Below are 7,636 nucleotides of genomic sequence, written 5' to 3' on the forward strand. Positions count from 1 at the left end.
AAAATATTATAATTATGTTGTGATGAATTAGTGTTGAAATATTGAATACTAGCTGTACCCCGAAACGCGTTGCTGTGGCTCAGTCTGTCTGTGCTGATAGAGAAACAATAGCGCAAGTTGTTTTTACTTCCATCAAATGGCGCTGTTTTAATAAAAAAACATGTTTGTCCAACGGATTGCGCTGTTTTTTTAAAAAAAATGCTTATACCTGACATCTATATAATATAGGCATTAAGAACACATCCGTATTCGAATGCATCATTGTGTCATTTTCCCATTATTTCTGGCTTTCACCCTTCAAGGGTGTTCTTGGCCATCATTTAAAATTATGGAGAAATGAAAGGTGGAACTTAAATATTAATTTTATTTAAATAGGCAAATTTCAAAATTATAATGGAAATTGGAGTCGAGTTTAGACTTAGAAGAGATGAGATGTTAAATGGAGGGGGGGCAATTTTAGATAAGGCTTCATAGAAGAGAGGATATTTGTTTAGAGAGGGACAGCCAAAAAATATGTGATCTAAAGATCCCACTTCTAGACCACAGAATGTCCTGGGGAGTCAAGGAAGTGAATTTTAAAAAGGCGGGAAGGAACGGAACAATATCCGATCCTCATTTGAATAAGTGAAGAAATTTATTTTTTGGAAAAATGGGGGAATTGTTGAAACAACAGTTTTGATGGGATAGTCCCTTTGTATTGAGGCATAGCTTGGTTTGACTAGCAATTTGCCAATACTCTGCCCAAACATTGGGGATCTATCTTTGATGATGGAAAATATGTCAGATAGGGGAATGTGGTTTACGAGGGTAACAGCAGAGTTGGACGCTCCTTGTTTTGTCAAGGCATCCGCAATATCATTACCCATGATGCCAACACATCCAGGAATCTAAATCAGAGTTGCAGTTTTTTCAGAGATTTGAATGGAGGCTATCAGCACTCGAATAAGGCATACGAAGTGATCATCAGGATGAAGAAGAGGACTGGATTTATATATTTGAGAGATTCTATTATTGCAATGCACTCGGCTGAAAATATTGAAAATTGTTTTGAAATTGAATGAAATATTCTGTCATTAGAATTATTGTGGTAAACGTTAATACCTATACCACAGTTAGGAGAGTCGGGAGATTTGGATAGTTAATAAAAGAGAAGAGTTGGGACATTTAGATGAAATAATGTCATTGAACATATTATTGACAGAACGGGCAGGGAGGTTGGAATGACTGTTAAGGATTTGATCAAATTTGTCAAAACATATTTTCTTTTCATTCCATTTTGCATTGTTAAAAATGTTTGTCGCTTACCAAGATAAATCTAATTCGATTGGCAACAAAATAGACAATGAGATAAGAGTTCTTACTTTTCGTTTCAAAAAGAGCAGCCATTTTAAAATAATAACAGTTACTACTGCATCATTTTTCATCGACCCATTTTTTTCAACAAGTTTGTGTTGTTTGTTTTCTTTTTTTTTTACTAGCTGTACCCCGCCACGCATTGCTTTGGCTCAGACTGTCTATGCATATTGAGAAACAATAGCGCCTGTTGCTTTTACGTCCAACAGAGGGCGGACTTTTATGTTTGGAGCTTTGAATTTTAAGCTTGGGAGATTTATGTTTGAAGGTTTAAGCTTGATCTTTAGCTTGGAGCTTTAACCTTTGAGTTTAAAGCTTTGAGTTTTAATCTTGGAGCTTTGTTTTAAGCTGGAGCTTGGAGATTTAAGTTTGGAGCTTTAGGCTTGATGTTTAGGTTTGGAGCTTTAAGCTTTGAGCTTTAAGCTTTGAGCTTTATTCAGCCTTAACACATTTCTGCTGGGTATTTTTTGTGCTGGCACTACTCTATCTCCGGGTGAAAATAAAGGTCCTGCGCGAATTTCTTTAATATTTTAATAATTTATCTTTGAAAATTATTAAAATATTTTAATAAAAATTTCGACGTAGTAACTTAGCTTACCCGAGCTATAAAAGTACTAAATGAAAATCGAACATTGTTTGAAATGCAACTCAATTAACCTTGTGATATGTTTATTGAGGTCAGCCTATCGGTATTTGGCTATTCCTGTTTTCTTTAAATACGCCCGACATTTCTCGCTCGCTTGCACATAGGATTTGAGTGGGGCGGAACAGAGATAGTTCGTTTTGAATCGGGTTTAACGGTCATAAAAACCCTCACCCCAGGAATTGAATTATTACAATTACAAATAATATACTATCCTTTTGTTGAAATACCGATGGAAACGAAAGGCACGAAGATAAATATAAAAAGAAGACTTGCATTACGATTCGATAATTATGTACAGATAGAGTTGGGACCATAGACATACGAATATTAATAGACGAGAACTTAAAGGCGAAGGGTCAAACCAACAGTTGCGGGACGCAGAGGGGAAAGCTGACTGTGATTCGTCAATAAATCAATCTGACAGTATATAGGCATCTCGCATTATAATATCACCATTTATTTCTTAAAAGTTAAATTTGCTTTTGAATGAATAGACATTTTTACATGGGAGCGCCAATTGCTCGCCACGTTATGAACAAATTCGTTCAGTCCAAATTCGGCAAAGTAAATTTCTTCTATTTTCAGAGTCAAATATTTTGTTTCTGTATTTAGTTAAGACACTGTTACAAATGTTTCATAATTTACTTACCCCAGTAAACAGCGATGAGCACACTTGAGAATCGCTACATTCGAGCAACGATCGAGGGTTGTCACAACCGCTCTGTTCCTATTAATAATAAAATAATGTAATTATCTCTTTTAATTAAAATTAATTTACATGAATTATTTCACACATTATTTAATTACAATAATAAGTAGCAGTTACATTATTATTTGCTCCTTGTTTTTGTAGATACTCTCAGTATCGCCCCAACTACTTGAAATGGCTTTAGGCGTGTTTAGTGACCAGATTTATATAGCTAGGTACTTCTCATCACCACATCGACGCATCGTGTGTAGGCAAAAACTTCCCCTCCCCCGTGTGGGGTATTATTTGGGAGTTTTTGTCGATGAAGGTGTTTTTTATTTATTTTTTGGGTATAATATTTGCATACACATTTTTTTAGGTACATTTAAGCATCATAATATGTCAGCAGAAAATTAATAAAACAGTATTACATACACCGACATAATAACAGTATTCTCAGACTATGCATAATATTATTAAAAAAAAATATACGAGTTATACAGGGTGTATCGGCACGTACCCGACAAACTTTAACCAGCTATTCCTTAGCATATTTGGAGTAAAAAATTTTATGTGCACTTTGCTGTCCGGAAACTTTTTTTTTAATAAATAATTTAGTATTCATATTTTCACCACATGTCACCACTGTTTTATCCTTTGTCATAGTTTGAAAACCCATCTGGCAAATATTTTATTGGAATTCCGTTGAATAATGCACGTGTGTACCCAGTGGCGGATTAACCCTAAGGCAAAGTAGGCACGTGCCTAGGGGCGCCAGTTACAAAGGGGCGCCGGCGGGCGCCCCTAGAATTAAAAAAAATATATATTTTGACCGGTCAGTGGTTGAGTGGGCATAGCGCTTGGGTCTCACCCGAGCGTCGGGTGTTCGATTCCTCGGCTGGCTAAGTCCTCCATCACAACACAAGCAACATTTTCGGCTTTCTGTGGTGGTAGTAGGAGATTTTCAAACATTGTTGGGTTATTCGTAACCTGGGAATGTTTGTCTTTCTTTTAAAATAAAATAAAAAAAATAAAAAAAAAATATATATAAACTTAATTTTGTAAGTAAGTATGCACCTGCTTACACAATATAAAAGATTATTTACTTCTGTAGAGATGCAGAGCTTCCAAAGCATACTCGCCTTCTTGATTATTCCTCCATGCCTCCATCGCATGATTTTTTAATAGAAGACCGCTCGCTCGTGGATTCGTTCGCGGGCGTTGCTAGATTGCAGGGCAAAGGGCGCAGCGGGGGCAGGGGCTAAGCGGCCGGCACCGGACTTCCGAACGGATGACGGGGTGACAGTCACACTCATCACTTTCAGCTTGGATGTCGCCGGTTACGCGCGCTTCTATTGATTACGTACTCGCAGCGGTATTTTTGTGAATTAATTAGTACATTGCGTTTTAGTTCATTACCCAAATAATGAGTGAATTGAAGAAGAAACCTAGTGGTGCAGCTTATAAAAGGAAGGCTAAGGAAAAAGAAGAAAAAAATCAAAATATTATAAAGCATACGAAACATATTGAGACATTTTTTTCTAAATTAAAAAGTGATGATTCGGAATTTTCTAACGCAATTCACAGTGCGTCTTCTACCGAGTCTATTCAATGTGAAATTCCTACTAGTTCTAAACAACACGATTTGTCCATGCTGCCTACTCCGTCAGCCGTAGAAGTTGTGAGGCAGTCGCAAAATAGACTGTTTATCGTGGGATGTGACCCAGTCACGTGGGATATCAATAACGAAACACAAGAATACATTGCAATTAATGGATTTAATCAAAATCAAAATGCAGATTTTTCATTGAGTAAGAGAATTATATGAAGATAAAATCTCACGTTTTTTAACAAAAACAATGTTTGAAAGAAAGTTGTTAAATAGAGAAAAACTTCCAAGGAAATGGCTTATTTACTCTCCAAGCACAGGTAAAGTTTATTGTGGACCTTGTTTATTATTCGGTGGTGGAACTAGTTTTGGAAAACAAGATGTTGGTTTTAATGATTGGAAGAACGCATTGAATAGATTAGAAAGCCACGAAAACTCATGTGAACATAAAACATGTATTTTGAGCTTGCAACGTAGATCTAACATTGACGGTCGTGTCGATCATGAGCTCGCCGCTCAATTTCTAGAAGAGATGACTTATTGGCGTGAAGATTTAAAACGAGTGGTTGCCACTGTAAAATCTTTAGCATCGCGTGGTTTACCTTTTAGAGGACATGACGAAAAACTTGGCTCTCTTCATAACGGAAATTACTTAATGACGCTGGAACTCATAGCGGAGTTTGATCCGTTTTTAAGTAAACATATTGCTCAATATGGCGGCAAGGGAAAGGGATATACCAATTACTTAAGTTCTACAACGTGTGACGAATTTATTGAATTGATGGCAAACAAAATATTAACACAAATAAAACATGAAATCAACATATCAAAATATTATTCAATAATAGTGGATTCAACACCAGATATTAATTTCCCACATTGACCAATTAACTTTCGTGATCCGATACATTCAAACCGAAGGTACGCCCGTTGAACGTTTTCTTAAGTTTATCGCAAATGTCGGTCACAAATCACAAGACATAGCAAATGCTATTATTAAAACATTGGACATGATTGAAATTAATATATTAGACTGTAGAGGCCAGTCGTATGATAATGCCGCAAATATGTCAGGCATTTACAATGGATTACAGGCCAAAATAAAAGAACTATGTCCCCTAGCAGAATATATACCCTGCTCTGCACATTCGCTTAACCTAGTGGGTGAATGTGCCGCTGAATGCGCTCAAGAACCTTGTTGGTTCTTTGTTCTCCTTCAAGAAATCTACACATTTTTTACAGCTTCAACTCAAAGATGGCAAACTCTACAAGCACAAATAATCCTAGGTAATGATAAAAAAAATAAAACTACTGTCAAAAATCCATCTGACACACGCTGGTCAGCTCGAGCAGATGCTTGTAAAAGTTTGAAAGAGTCATTTCCAGAAATTTGCAATGCTTTAATTGCTATCGAGAGCAATACAGAGCAAAAACGTTCTGTTGTATGTGAAGCTAAAGGCATAAGATTGAAATTAGAACGACTAGAAACTGCTTTCATGATCGTGTTTTGGGGTTTTATTTTAGTTCACATGAATAAAACCAATAAAAAATTACAGTCCGTTGATATTGATATTTGTACAGTTATTCAAATGTATGACAGTCTGATTCTAATAATTTCTTCAGAAAGGGAAAATTTTAATAAATATGAAGAGCAAGCCTTAGAATTCGCATTAGTCAGAGAATATGAAAAGGACATCAAGAGGATACGGAAGAGAAAACTCACAGCAGATGAATCTGCCGAAGATATTACTTTTTCATTATCTGGTCGGGAAACATTTAGAGTGACAGTATATTTAGTAATTATAGACAGACTTGTCGTTGAACTTCAAAAGAGACGAGAAGCGTACAGCAATTTTTATACCAAATTTTCGTTTTTAAGCAATTTGGTCAATTTGAACACCGAAGAAGTTCAAAATAGTGCTAGTATGTTAGTAACAATATATTCTAGTGATTTAGAAAAGTGCTTTGTTGATGAATGTATCCATCTACGTTCTTATTTAAGAACGATAGCTCGAGATGGAGATCTGCCCCGAACAACCAAAGCGATTTTACAGGTTCTAAGAAAAAAAGAACTTGAAACAATTTATCCAAACATTGACATAGCCTTAAGAATGTGCGTATCGACGGCAGTCAGCAATTGCAGTGGCGAGCGGAGTTTTTCCTGTCTAAAGAGAGTGAAAAATTATCTTCGCTCAACCATGACAGACAGGAGATTAAATTCGTTAGCCATACTTAACATTGAATCCAAATTACTGCTCTCTTTAAACTATGACGATGTTTTTGACAAATTCGCAAAACAAAAATGTAGATGCAGAGATGTTTAATTTTTTTGTGATTAGTATATATAACAGTTATTAGCTTTATTATTCTCCTTTTTTTCTTCCTCATCTTTCTCTGTACACTCACTATATTTTATATTTCATGTTTTATATTCGTGTTTTATATTCATGTTTTATATTTCTTTTTGATTATTATTATTTCTGTTTTTTCTCACTACTAGCATCTTCGCCTAGTAACAACTGAACCTTGTTTACGCATGCTGTGAACATTTTTAATTGGAGTGTTAATATCTGTGCACATTCCCACGCAATAATATTAATGTAATAATTTAATAAGTTAACACTCTGTAAGTGTTTCAAACAATAAATAAATAAATCATTGATCCATTGGTTAACACTTGATGTTTTTCCTGAAAACTTTTCGAGTAAAAATCTTTCTGCTGTTTTTCCTAGATTTTTATTTTCACTACCCTTACTATTATTATTTTCAGAAAGTCTCGTATCATGTTTAATTTCGTCCAGGTATTGTTCACCAAATTGTAAATTCCCACCTTCATCTAAGCAAATTTTCCTCAAATTTAGTTAAAATTAAAACTTAAAGTTAAAACTCAAAAGTTAAGGTAATTCCTATATTTTTTTTACATTAACCCAACACAAGAGGCTCTGAGGAAAATAATTTCCCTCAGGGCCTCTGTCATTTTTGAAGATGCTGTGTGGAGGGTCTTTTTGAGGAGAGGAAGGAGTGAACGTGGGTCTTGAAGAGACCCATGTTGTAGGAAGGAGGAAACACAGAGCCCGGCAAATCGTTCCACAGCCGAGCTGTTGAACACAATAACGAGTCGTAGAAGCATTTGTCACATGACAAATGTCAACCGAGTACATATGTTGGGCGCGCGTTTGGTGTGTTTCCCGACTATGCACCGGTGCCGAGGGGATCAATGATGCTAGTTTCTTGGAGCATCTTCCATTGAAATACCGGTTAATAAATATTTTCCGTGTTTGATGTTTTTTCTTTAGAGAATTCTGAATTTTAGTAAAAACGTCCGTAGTTGTTATGGCGG

Source organism: Hesperophylax consimilis, chromosome 10, assembly GCF_061612785.1.
Source record: "Hesperophylax consimilis isolate HC1 chromosome 10, BYU_Hcon_1.0, whole genome shotgun sequence".
NCBI lineage: Eukaryota > Metazoa > Arthropoda > Insecta > Trichoptera > Limnephilidae > Hesperophylax > Hesperophylax consimilis.